General features: G+C 38.8%; 1 long non-coding RNA gene across 6 annotated transcripts; it reads right to left on the bottom strand.

The window, feature by feature from the left end:
* Positions 1–2,034: 2,034 nt before the first annotated feature.
* Positions 2,035–7,391, bottom strand: LOC136210039 (uncharacterized). 6 transcript variants are annotated; one of them, XR_010677756.1, is made up of 6 exons: positions 7,083–7,391; positions 5,654–6,133; positions 5,367–5,548; positions 4,997–5,203; positions 3,052–4,794; positions 2,035–2,827 (listed from the first exon to the last, which is right to left on the bottom strand). It is a non-coding gene; the product is annotated as an uncharacterized lncRNA (long non-coding RNA). The 6 variants fall into 6 exon arrangements; XR_010677755.1 differs by having other exon boundaries at positions 2,035–3,127; positions 3,890–4,794; XR_010677753.1 differs by having other exon boundaries at positions 2,035–4,794; positions 4,997–5,226.
* Positions 7,392–13,660: the final 6,269 nt, after the last annotated feature.

Here is a 13,660-nt window from a genome sequence, read left to right as displayed (position 1 = left end):
GGGTCCCTCTTCATAGTGACAGGGTGTCCAAAGCCTCTTTTAAAGACATTTTGGACAAATCTAATGGTTTGTGTGCTAGCTGGAAAGCTAATTCTCTTTCCCTTGCAGGTCGCCTTACTTTAATCCAGTCTATCAACTGCGCTGCTCCAAATCACATTATGCAAGCCTGTAAGCTCCCTGAGCTGGTCCTCAACGACCTTGATAAAATTAATCGGCATTTTCTATGGGGAGAGTCTGGGGATGGGAGGAAGATTCACCTGGTCCCTTGGAAGGAAGCCTGCCAGCCTAAGAGCAGGGGAGGTCTTGGTATAAGGCAAACTAAGGACAATAATAAAGTCCTGTTAATGAAGCTTCTTTGGAGAATGTGGCAATCCCCCTCCTCCCTTTGGGTTCGTCTTCTGTGCGACAAGTATAGGAAAGATAGAATCTTTGGTGGCCCGAAGGAGAGGGTTGTCAGCTGTTCCTTCCTCTAGAAAGGGCTTAGTGCTGTTTTTGCTGAGTTCTGTACGGGGATTGGCTTGGAGGTGGGTAATGGGAGATCCATTAGTTTCTGGTATGACACCTGGATTGGTGACAAACCGTTGATTGAGGTGTGCATCGCCCCTCCGCCGAATGATCTCCTCTCCTAGAGAATTGCTGATGTGGTGGACTCGGAGGGAGACTGGATCTGGTCTAAGTTCGACTCCTTTCTTAGCCTGGAGACCCTCCTTAATATTAGAGGTGTGAAGATTAGTAATCAGGAGGAGGATAAGGACAGACACTGCTGGGCCTTGACTAATAATGGTTCTTATTCTTGCAAATCGGCCTATGAAGCTTTTACCCCTAATAGGGCTGATCCTCCCTTGGAAATTTGGAAGTCCATTTGGGCCCTCAAAGTCCCCTACCACATTAGGAGTTTCCTATGGCTGGGAGTCAAAGACAGGCTCCTCACGAATGCAGATAGACACAGAAGGCACTTGGCTGTATCTGGTGCCTGTAGCAGATGCAGCGGCCATGTGGAAACCTTGTGCCATGCTTTGAGGGATTGTCCGAATAGTAGAAAGTTTTGGGAAGGGGTCCTTCCTCACCACATCCTTCCTTCCTTTATGGGGTTCTCTGATATTGACTGGTTCTCTGAAGGCGTTAATGGGAATTTGTTGGCCAGTATGGAGCACGGGGCTATTCTCTTCACTATTATTTGTCACCAAATGTGGAAATGGAAGAATGAAGAGTTATTTGCTGAGAAGACTGTCTTTATTCCTGACCTCCGGTTTTACTTCTCGAAAAAACTCTCTGTTATTACAAAGAGTTTTGAAGGAGAGCCCCTGGTTCACCCCTCCCCGGTTAAAGAGGTCCAGTTAGTTGGTTGGAGGAAGCCCAGGGAAAGGGTTGTCAAGTTGAATACGGATGGCTCCTTCCTTAGTAATGGCAGAATTGCTGCTGGTGGAGTTCTTCGGGATGCTGGTGGCGCCTGGCTGGCTGGGTTTACCCATAACTTAGGTACGGGCTCCTCCTTTACTACGGAGCTCTGGGGGATCTTGTCTGGCATTAAACTCGCCATTCGCATGGTGTTAAAAGACTTTCAGTGGAGTCTGACAATTTGGAGGCTATCAACAGGATTTCGGATAGACAGGCTGTTTGTCTTAAGAGTCAGAATCTCATTAGTCATCTTGAGGCTTCGTCCTGCCTTCGATTCTCTTACCTTCTCCCATATTTATAGGGAGCAAAACCGCGTGGCGGATCGCTTGGCAGCTGCTGGGCATGGGGGGATGTTAGGTGTTTCTACCCTTTCCGTTCCTCCTTCTTTTCTATTACCTTCTCTTCTTGATGATAGGATTGGGGTCAGTCTTCCTAGACTGATGTCGGGTTAGGTTTTTGTTTGTTTGTTTTTTTTTCTTCCCTTCTTACAAAAAAAAAATGAGATTAAATTCATTAATTGATTTTGATTAAATTAAATTGATATTTCTAACAAAATATGATATCTTAACAAAATTATAATAAGAAAAGTTTATAAATTAAACAATAATAATAAAACAAAATTCGTCATTAATTAGCATAAAATTTGAAATTGTACAACCAATCATAAAAAGCATTTAACAACTTATAAAATGCACTAGCTAGTTATAGCCATAGTGTGTCAAAAAAATTACATCAAATTCATCTTAATATGTTAAGATAATTACAAAATATCAATGTGTCCATAAATATTAACTTTGAACTGAAAACCTAAAAAAAAATAAAAATAATAGCAAATCAAATAAGAGAAACACTTATTATTTAAGCAAACTAGAGTCTTGTTTTTTCATGCATTATTATTAACTATTCTTTTTGCAAAGAAAACTATTCAAGTTTTCTAATGAAATGCAATCATGATTCAAAAGCCAATTCATAGAATTACATAAAAGATATTTTACTTATATTGTTAAGCCTTGTGCAGTATCAATATATAATGTGCCTATACACTTTCTTTAGTGATGTCTAAAGTATATATCAATTTTATTCGTAACAAGATCTCATCAGCCTCTTATTAAGACCAAAATTTACCTTTTATGAGTTGGCATTCGTCAACAAGGTCAAACACATAAACTAGTAGTAATTTCTGATAAAGTCTAATGTCCATGTGATAGCTATAAGTCCAATAATTGGTTTCACATTAGATGCCAAATTGCCTAAGAAATTATGATAAATTCATAGCAACTTGTCTAATAGATGCTAGAACTGCAATACACTAAGGCGTCATTATAGTATCCTACTCCAGCATCCAGAAATTCACACATGAAAGGGTGCAGATGTAGCCGATTGTTAGTTACTAGTCACGAAACAGGGCTTACATTCTTCAATTTATGCCCTGTGATATATAACAGCAAAACAGGGCTTACATTCTTCAATTTGTAAGCTTCACATACTATATTGGCTTAAGGTTCAATTTGCACCCTATTCTATATATTAGAAGTCAATTAGATACACATTCTTTTAAAATCAACAAATCAGTCTCCAACCTATATCAAAGCCACCAAATAGTAAAAACAAAAAAAAAGAAGCATAATTAGGTGGAATATAAATAAGATATACCAACTCAAAATCGGCCATTTGCGAGGAAGTTATTGAAGTTTTAGGATTCCTCCTTGGCAAAGTGACTGGTTATGAACTGAATGAAGGAAAAATATTGTTAATGAACATATATGAGAAGGTTCTATGGTAGATAGGTTTAAGCATATGAATTACCAAAATCTGAAATTGAAACAATACCAAAAACTACAAAAGAACAAAGTAGGTTGCTCAAAGTCTGATGCCCTCTTAATTGATTGAGGATGAATAAAGCCGAAATCGGTAATATTAGGATCAAGAGAGAAGAATCTCATACTGAAAATTACTTTAGTCAATTGCATATTAAATTTGTCTGGCTAACTTTGTGGCGTCTTATGTTTCACGAAGATTCCGACTCATTGAAAATGTAAATTATGGCATCTAAAAAGTTTATTTTGATAATATAATTTAAAAAAGGAAACGAAGAACTATGCTTTTCTTTTCCAAAATCTACTGAAAACTCCAAGTGTGTAGCATGATGAATAAACTATAGTTTCTCAGAAGGTATAGTTACAAAAATTGTAGGATATTATAGTAAAAATCCCACATCAAGATGAATTTACAACAAACTCTATCAAACCACTCAGAATTGATGCTTATACCGTTCCAGACAAACAAATAACTAAATTTAATCAGAGGTATCAGCAAGACAGGACAGACAAACCATAATTCGCACTAGGAAACTACACATTAAATTATCCCGTGATTAAAACAATTCGATATTTGACAAAACAACCAAAGCATATGCAATTCCAAGTACCAAGAACCTCGACAGATTATTTCAAAGTGTTCTTTTGAAAACAGAGATAGAAAACGTGGTTACCTTAGAAGACAGTTTACAATTTCTTGTTTTTTTGTTCATAAGCTAATGCCTACTATCCAATCAACTTTGAGCATTCTCATTGAACACTATGTCGCAGACAGAATATATGGATATCTCAATGATGTTGTAAAATTCCTTGAAATAAAAACAATATTAGTCATATAAAATCAACTTATTTTGAGTGGAAGAAACGAGAAACCTGCATTTGTTATTGCTGGAGGATTCAGATTTAACTGTTCTCCAACATGAGGCAAAAAAGAAGTTCCCAGATAGAGAGAAATGGGGTTGTTATCATTATTAGAAACATGAACGAGTCAGGGCAATCAACACAATAATTTGTAAAAAAATAGTATGACAACTAATGAGCATACTCATCAACAGAGAGACAATCATGTACATCCACAAAAGCTCTGAAGTGAGAGCTGACTGAGACAGTTACCAGAGTGACATTTTAGTGTTAAATATTTGCACGAAAAGTAAAATTCTGGAGTTAAATATATCTCCCATCTTAATCTAGTAATTGAGCACTTTGTTAACCAGAATAAGATAGACAAAATAAAAAAACTTTTAACTCCACCAAACCTGCCAGTAACCTTTTTCCACTAGAGGGACATATGTTTGGTAAGTTGGTCATCCTTGAAGAGTCTCCAGTCAAAACCTCCAATTACAACCTAATCCTGGTGTTGCTCGATTTAACCAAATGGATCTAGTTTGGACATCCATTAACTATAACATCAATCCAAACAGCAGCAAAAAGCAGACAAAAACAATTGTTGGAAACATTCATTTCGCTATATTTTGGAGGAACTCATTCAATTTCTAATGAAATTTAAGAAATAAAGAACGAAACCTTACGCAATGAAAAGGAAGCTCCTGCAGCATGAATTGTGATATCGCTGGGGTTTCTGTGAGAAAATCGTGCAAAAGTTTAAAAAAAAAGGACAAATTAAAAGATTGAAAGGAAGAGAATCATAAGAATTAAGAAACTATTGACTTCTTATCAACATTAGTTAAACTTATGAATTTTCTACCTAATAAACAGAGCTAACCAATCAATGGGGGTAACGTAGAGTACCTTTTAACTTTAGATTCTATTCTCATACGTACCATCTTCAGATGCACGAAATATTGAAACTTTCACAACCCCTCTGTTTTTTAGCAGCTCAAGCACACAAACATCTCCTTTTTCCAGATTATTGTCCATAGAAAATGCACTCCATCCTTGTCCAATATCGCAAAAGTTAAACCCTCTTTGATAGAGATGAATTTCCCACTCCCTTCCATCAGCAACTTGAAGTTTCATATGCCTACGAGCTTCATTTAGATACCCGGAAAAACTAATCAGCAGAAAATGCAATACAATGTAGGGTGAGCTACAGCTATATCTTTTTTTTTTTTTGAAATTGCTACAACAATATATTATTTCAATCCAAAAACTGAAAGGCTTCATTCATTGACATCTCATATAAAGTCTTACCAATATGGTATTATGAAAATTTTATGGACGCCACGAAACCATAAAAGAAGGATTTTTAGGCATGTACTTCCTAGCAACAGTCATTGCCCTCTCACTTTTTGGGGTAGCGTCGGTATATTTGAACTTTCTACTCTTAATAATTTCTATTTCTTTTTCTTCACATTCAGCAAATCATGTTTCACCTGAACTTGATAAAATCAATATTAGAAAAGAAATAAATACAAGAGAGAAGGGTTTTGAGAGCATCATTTTATGGAAAGAGAATCCAAATGCTGCAAAGATCTTACCGAATCCACATTTAACTCCATCATTTCGATGTTCCTTGTTCTAACTCTGAAATTCTGTGTTTGCCCAATCCATAGCCAACAGTTGTTCTAACTCTGAAATTCTTTGTTTGCCCAATTTCTCTCTTCTTGTTTCGTTGTCGTTAATCTCAGTTGGCTCAAGTGCAACATTTAAGTTCCACATAATGATTTGCTCCTCTTGTTATTCATCACCTTCCAGCCGCCAGATTCTCATCAACACTAGAAGAGTTAAGTGAGTTGAGTGCCTGTAGCACCTGAAGTCGAGCAGTACCAGCAATGGATCCAGAACTGAGACCCAACATGTGTGTATTCCTCAAGGTGACAAGTTCACTGACAGTTAAATTGCTTAAACTATGAGCTAATACTGAAAATTCAGATGTAAAGAACTTCCAATGTGATGTTGCCACTAAAGCCAACTTCTTCAGCACTTCTCCAATTAGCATATAAACTTTATCGGACTGCCTAAATAAGTTAACATAAAATATTAGTTCTCATTTTCAACTACATTGCATTGTCAACGAAAACAAAATTGGAGAAAACAGGGCAGGAAAAGAGAAAATACAAAAACAGATGACTGGTGCATTGCTCATCATCACAACTTATATAAGAAAAACAAGATAGAATATTCAAATATAAGAAGCAGTTTGAACAGTACCCTTTAGGACGTGCAAAAACAAGAAAATTCTCAAGATGCTCTGCCTCATTGCAAAACTTTTAGCACCATATGTTGCCATTGATTAAAATTGACGTGTAGTGCAGTATAAAAAATGTTGGCAGCCAACTAATAAATCGCTCAAGTTTATCTATGTGGTATCTTTTTACCACATTGAAACTTTAAACATAAAATACAAAATACCAAATAACCATTTTGAAACTTTAAATAAAAAAAATGCCAACTAAGCTACAAGTTTACAACAGATTCATGAACAACGACAAACAAATTAAAAGATAGCTGCTCCAAACCATGGCATCATCCTTCAATTATAGAAAATGAGTAAACTTACTACTATGTAATTGCTTCTATAGTCAATTATGAGAGGCTTTTCAAGATTTAAAACAACATTGTTTCAATGAACATTATATACTACAAGTTATCTAATCAATGGTAGGTGGATTTTTAAATTAGCAATCTAGTGCCTTTTCACTGTCTTGAATAGTTGCATTCAGTCATTTAAGGCTATCAATCTACCAAGCATTCAAAGTTTCGAACTTCAAGGGACAGGGTTAGTGTATTGACAGAACTGAAAAATGTGATTTCCTTTCGGGTTAGAGACTGACTGTAGAGTAGAGGAAGACACAAATCAAAGTTACATCAAATGTTTCTTAGGCATATGTTTACTCAATCATCCAGAATTCCATATTTCATGTCAAAATCTCATTTCAATTCCATAAAATTAGGATTCACACTTACATAAGTGGAATTGACTCGGTTATCTTAACGGAGAGAGGATGGGTCGTGCTTCAAATGGCTAATGGCTTCAATAAAGGCCGAGGAGTGACTACCGTTGTGATTGCGTTCCGTGAAGCTTCAAAAACAGCAAAAGGAGAGGGGGCTAGCCAACAAGGAGGAGGGAGCTGATGAACGGAAGTGGCGGTGACGATGGTGTAGCCGAGGCAGGTGGGTCATCTGAGAAGAGAATGTGAATGGGGATTTTAGGGTTTTGTTGGACAAATTGAAACGCAGAGGAGAGGGCAAGTAGAAAGGGGGAAGGTATAAACTCAAGCGGGAAATGAAAAGTGGGTTACTAAACCCACCCCTAAATTCACACTTCCAGCCCCGGAAAAAGATGTAACCGCCCTTTTCCCAAAAACTGAAAATTCCCAATCCCTCCCAAACTCTCTCAAAGTCTCCCAAATACATTTTGATCCGAATTAAAGACGACACGTTTGATGGAAGACAATCCGTTATCACCGGGAAGAGACGAGAGTGATGCTGTGTCTGAAGTCGAGGTATTTTTCGGATTGAACTTCCTTTGATTTCTGTACTTTGATTTTCAAAAAATTTTGCTGGTTCGACACGCGGGCGTATGAACATCACGCCTCACCACGTGGTGGGGCGTATGAGTATCACGCCGCACCTTGTGGTGAGGCGTGATAGCCATACGCCCCACCACATGGTGAGGCGTGATGTTCATAGGCCCCACCACAAGGTGGGGCGTGATGCTCACACGCCCGAGTGTGTTTGTGGCTGTTTTTCGGGGTTAGACACCGAAACGCTGTAGAAATGTCACGTTTTTTAATGTAATGTTCGTTATTTATCATTTACAGGATGTTTCGTAGGAAGAATTTCACGGAAACGGCATAGATTACAGTTCACAGTTTTTTCCCAAACAAACATTTCAAACATATCATGAAGCTATTAACTGGGCAAAACAGACGGCAATTGGGATCGGGTTCGAGTTAACCACAGCGTTGCACAAGACGGGGGGGCAAGTCAAAGTGGATATTGGTTAAATGTGCTCGTGGTGTTAAGAATTATAAAAGGAAAAAGGATATGGATATGGATGTTGTACTACGGAAGAATACAAAAACAAAGTACTGTGGTTGCAAATTCCAGATAAAGGTTGTGGAAATGGCTGAATTGGGCGGTTGGGTGGTGAACGAGATTACTGGAGATAGAGGACAGCACTGTCATCAGCTGGCTGTATATCGTCAGGGCTGAGGATCATCGATTTTTTCAATCTCTTATGGAAAAGGTTGAAAAATTAGATCCTTCAATGGTTCGTAGCATATCGATGTACATTCATGATGAGATAAACCCGGAACAGAGTGGCTTCAAAGAACCTGAGGTCAGAGACACTGTTAGGGTAGACCAAAGGGAAATTCATCAACGAAACAAAATCTGAGTGCATGGGAGTACAGTCAACGAGGTCGAGCACGGTCATCAGGTTCGAGGAGTAGTCGTAGTCGAGGCCGTTCCTCATCCTCGTCTGTGCATAACAGCCAGATGCCTGGTATATTTTATTTTATTAATATATATGTTGAAGTTAAAGTAAATATATTTTTGTTGATTAATTTCATATATTAATATTTTCAGTCGGATTTTATGCGGATATCGCCGGTTACCAGCATTTACATTGGGTTCAAGGTCTCATCGTACCATTTATTACTGGATTCCATGATGTTGTAGCAGATGGTAACTGTGGATTTCGTGTTTTAGCCAATGTCATCACCTATAACCAAGATGAGTGGAAGTTGATGAGAGTGCTCATAGAGATTGAGATGTGGGCAAACCGTGATTTGTATGCGCTAATATACGGGAACGAATTTGATGCTGCCCTCACACGTATTAAATGGGCAGGAGCGAGTTGTGGTGAGTCCCACTGGATGGTGAGTCCGGATGACTTATATGCTGCTGCATCTGTATTGAACGCAGTAATATTCCTCTTTACTACACAACAGTTAGGATGTTGCACTATACTGCCGATGCGTTCGGACGATGGAAGACCACCAGAGCGAGAGATTGTGATTTGTCATTTGGGGAGTTATCATCACTACATACGTCTTCATTTACATCCTACGTTTCCAGTGCCTCCCATTGCCACCCAATGGCGTTTATTTCGTCATCCGAGTGTTCATCACTTGGAGAATCTATACGCTAAAAGGAGAGAGAATTGGACTAGATTATATTAGTTTTATATGTTGTGATTAATAATATTTATTAATTAACTTATATTATTTTTACTGATTTTAGGACTAAATTGTATCGCTTTTTTAGGTTTTAAGTACAATTCTGTAGTTACGGGTTTAACGGCCTATTTGCGGGGGGGAGGGGAAGCTATTGTTTTTGCTCTCCCGACACGCGGGCGTGTGGTTATCACGTCCGACCACGTGGTCGGACGTGATAGTCCCACGCCCCACTGCAAGGTCGGGCAGTTAGCTATCACGCCCGACCAGGCGGTGAGGCGTGTGTCTATCACGCCCGACCACGTGGTGAGGCATGATAGCCACACGCCCGTGTGTCGGGAGAGTAAAAAAATAGCTTTTCCCCCACCCAAAACCCATGAAAGGGCATTTTCGTCCTTTCACAGGGCTAGGGGTGGGAATTTGGGACTGGGTTTAACAACACCCAATGAAAATGGAAAAATAGAAAAACAAGCGGTAAAAAGAACACAGGAGAGAAAAGGAGAAATGTATTTAACATTGAAATATTAAGTTATTTTTTATTTTTTTTTATGAAATTTTATTTTTATATTACACTAAAAAAATTACATTTTAATGCATTTACATTTTTGTTTTTTGATGAAATACATTTTATTTTTAAAACAAGCTAAAATTTTGATAAAAGAAGCGCAGGTGTAAATGTTAAATATGATTCAACTATTTTTTATTAACGTTGTTTTTAATTATAAAATAATTTATACTTTTTTTTTGGGATAAGGTATACACTTATCCACCATGGATTATCTAGATAACTACATCGGTATATAGGTTCTCTTTAATCCAAAGGCCCATTTTCATAATTCGCAATCGCGTATCCCGCAACCACAGATTGCTTCGATTTCACAGGATCCTTTGAGAAAGCCTAATTTGGCGGTGCAGGGCAGGTCATTTGCGAAGGTCCTTGCTGGGAATCTGGATCCGACTACTTGCTCGTTTGCTGTGATTTCTGATATTGGCGGTCTTCGGTCGGTTAGAATTTCTCAATCTGCCTATGATAGGCGTGCGGCCTTTTGCTCCTCATCTCTCATTGGCAGGTTAATCTTAAACAAAGGAGATGCCCCATGGAAGGTTCTTTCTCTTAAGGAAACTTTAACAAAGGTTTGGGGTTTGAAGGATTCTTGGCGACTGATATCTATCGGGAGAGGCTTTTTTCATGTGGTTTTGGGATCCCAGGAGATCAAGAATCAATTGCTAGCGCGGGGCATTATCAATACTAAGCCAGGTACTTTTCGTTTGCAACCATGGGTTCCGGACTTTGAGCCCTATGCTGAGAAGTCTACAAATGCTCAGGTTTGGGTTAGATTATATTCTCTTCCATGGGAGTATTGGGATCCTCAAATTCTTTCAGATATTTCAAATGGTATTGGAGGGCTTATATGATTTGATAATACCACTCTTGAAGGTGAGTTTGGTCATTATGCTAGAATGTTAATTGATGTGGATTTGATGAATGAGCTTCCTATTAAAATGGGTATTGAGAAAGAAGGAAAACAAATTTGGATTGATGTGGTGTATGAGAGATTACCAAGCTTCTGTAAAGTTTGTTCAAACATTGGCCACATGGCTTATGACTGCAGGAAAAATAAAAAACCATTGGAAAAGGTTCTAGAGGCTCCGGTTATTGAAAAAAAACGTACAATGGTTTCACAAGAGAGGAAGTTTGTGAAAAAGCCTAATGCAATTCAGACCGAGGTACCTATTCAACATGCCACTTCACGGATTGTTTCTGAGCTTAGGCCTCCTGCTGATACTGGTTGTGTGGTGGAGGTTGTTCTACCTGGCAGCCCGCAACTTAGGAAGGAGGATGAATTCAGTTGTGATAAAACTGATAGGCCGAATTCACCTAGAATGGACAATATTCTCACTAGATATGAGGGAGCTGATTCAGCATCTGAATCATCATCCCGTACTAAATCCTGGGCTGATATGGCAGAGGAGGATGACAATAGCTGGAACACAGTTAACACTAAGAAAGTAAGGCGGAGGGAAAAAATTATGACAACAACGGAGAATTTTCCAGCTCGAAACAAATGAGCCAGTAAACCTTCGGTCCGTTTTAAATGATCTTTCTTTACTGGAATTGTAGGGGTATTCTTAATAGGGATACTCAGGGTTACTTGCATCATTTGTGTTCTCTTCATAAACCGGATTTTCTTTGTTTAGCTGAGCCTATGGTGCAGTTCAGTTCTGTTAATGAGGCCTTCTGGAGAAGGCTTGGGTTGTCTTTAATTGCTATGAACAATAAGGAGCTTCCAACTCTATGGGTTTTTGCAAAGATTAATTCTTCCATGGTTACCAATATTTGTTTCAGACATGAACAATTTGTTATTCTGAGTTTGTCTAATTTAAATACTTTTGTCTGCTTTGTTTACGGGAGCATTTGGGCAAATAGACGTGTCATTGTGTTTGATGATATTTTGGCTCATCAAAATAGGTTGAATGGGCATTGGGTGCTTCTTGGAGATTTTAATTCTGTCCTTAGATCTCATGAGAAATCGGGACGGGCTCCTGCTTTGCGTCCTTGTAGGGAGTTTCGTGATTTTATTGATTCTGGTTCTTTTGTTGATGGTCCTACTCATGGGGCCTTCTTTACTTGGTCTAATGGTAGGTCTGGCTCTGCGTGGGTTGAATGTCGACTGGATAGAGTTTTATTATCTGCTTTATTCTCAGACTTCTGGGAATCGATTTGCAGTTTGGCTTTGCCGCGACATCACTCTGACCATTGCCCTTTGATGTTTAGCTACTCCAAGGGGAATCGCCCTATCTCTAGATTCAGATTTCAGTCTATGTGGATTCTGCATCCGGGGATTAGGGAGGTGATTGCTGATTTTTGGAATGGAATGCATCCTAGCTTACCTCCTATGCAAGCTTTATGCGATAAACTCAGGCGACTTAGGCCGGTGCTCCGTCACTGGAATAAAGTGGTTTTTGGTAACATTGATATGTGTCTCACTGATGCTGAGACGGATCTGGCCCATGTGCAGGCAGAAATCTCTGAGAATGGGTTTACTCCTGAACTACATCATGAGGAGATGAATGCTCATGCACACTTGGATAATATTTTGAAAAGAAAGGAGGTTTTTTTGCGTGACAAGAGCAGAGTTAGATGGCTTAAGGAGGGAGATCAAAATACCAGCTTCTTCCATCGTATGGCATCTATTCGAGATGCTGCCTCTGGGATTTCGGTGCTTCAAATTGAGGATGAGCTGGTCTTTAATCCGAATCAAATTGGGACACATATTGCTGAATTTTATTCAAGTCTTTTTAAAAATGACGAGGTCTTACCGCAGAATTATGATCTAGTTTATGAGGTTGTTCCACATCTTGTCTCTGACTTGGATAATGATTTGCTTACTCGTTGTCCGGATATGAATGAAGTTCGTATGGCAGTCTTTGCAATGGATAGCAGTAGTTCTCCTGGACCTGATGGGTTTTCTGGGGTCTTTTTTCAGTCTTTTTGGGATATTGTTGGTGCTGATGTGTTTGCTGTTGTCAAAAGCTTCTTTATGAGTGGCATGATACATCCTGGCCTGTGCTCCAGTATTATGGTCCTTATCCCGAAGGTGGAGGGTGCGATATCTCTTGATCAGTATAGGCCTATTGCAATGAGCAACTTTAGTTATAAAATAATTGCAAAAATTTTGGCTGATAGACTCGCTTCTATTGCATCTCGCATTGTTTCTCAGAATCAATTTGGATTTATTCCTGGACGAAGTATTCACCAATGCATTTCGCTTGCTTCTGAAGGCACTAATATGCTTCGTAAAAAGTGTTTTGGAGGGAACTTATCCTTGAAGGTTGACATCAGGAAAGCTTTTGACACTTTAAATTGGAATTTTTTACTTGCCGTGATGGACGCTTTTGGTTTCTCTATTCAATTCAGAGACTGGATTCTGAATGTTTTATCTGCATCTCGGATTTCAATTTTGAACAATGGAGCCATTAGTGGATATTTCGGATGTTCAAGAGGGGTTCGACAAGGCGATCCGCTGTCTCCTATATTGTTTGGTATTGCCGAGGACTTTCTTAGTCGTTGGTTGCTTCACCTCGTGGATACTGGGCGACTTGCTCCAATGCAATATACTTCTGCAAAGGTGTTTCCGACTCATTTATTTTATGTTGATGACATTCTTCTCTTCTGCAGGGCCTCTTCGGGTAATCTAGCTGTTATTAAAGGTGTATTTGAGTTGTATGGATCTATCTCGGGTCAGTGTGTTAGTTGGAACAAATCTGAATTATTTCTGGGCTCCTTTGTTTCTTTTGGACGTGGTAATCGTCTTGTTGATATTATTGGTATTCATCAAGGGTCTGTTCCATTTCGCTATC

The sequence above is a fragment of the Euphorbia lathyris genome, chromosome 10 (genome assembly GCF_963576675.1).
Source record: "Euphorbia lathyris chromosome 10, ddEupLath1.1, whole genome shotgun sequence".
In the NCBI taxonomy this organism is placed as follows: domain Eukaryota; kingdom Viridiplantae; phylum Streptophyta; class Magnoliopsida; order Malpighiales; family Euphorbiaceae; genus Euphorbia; species Euphorbia lathyris.
Note: the sequence above shows the minus strand (reverse complement) of the source record. Positions and strands in the feature narration are given on the sequence as shown.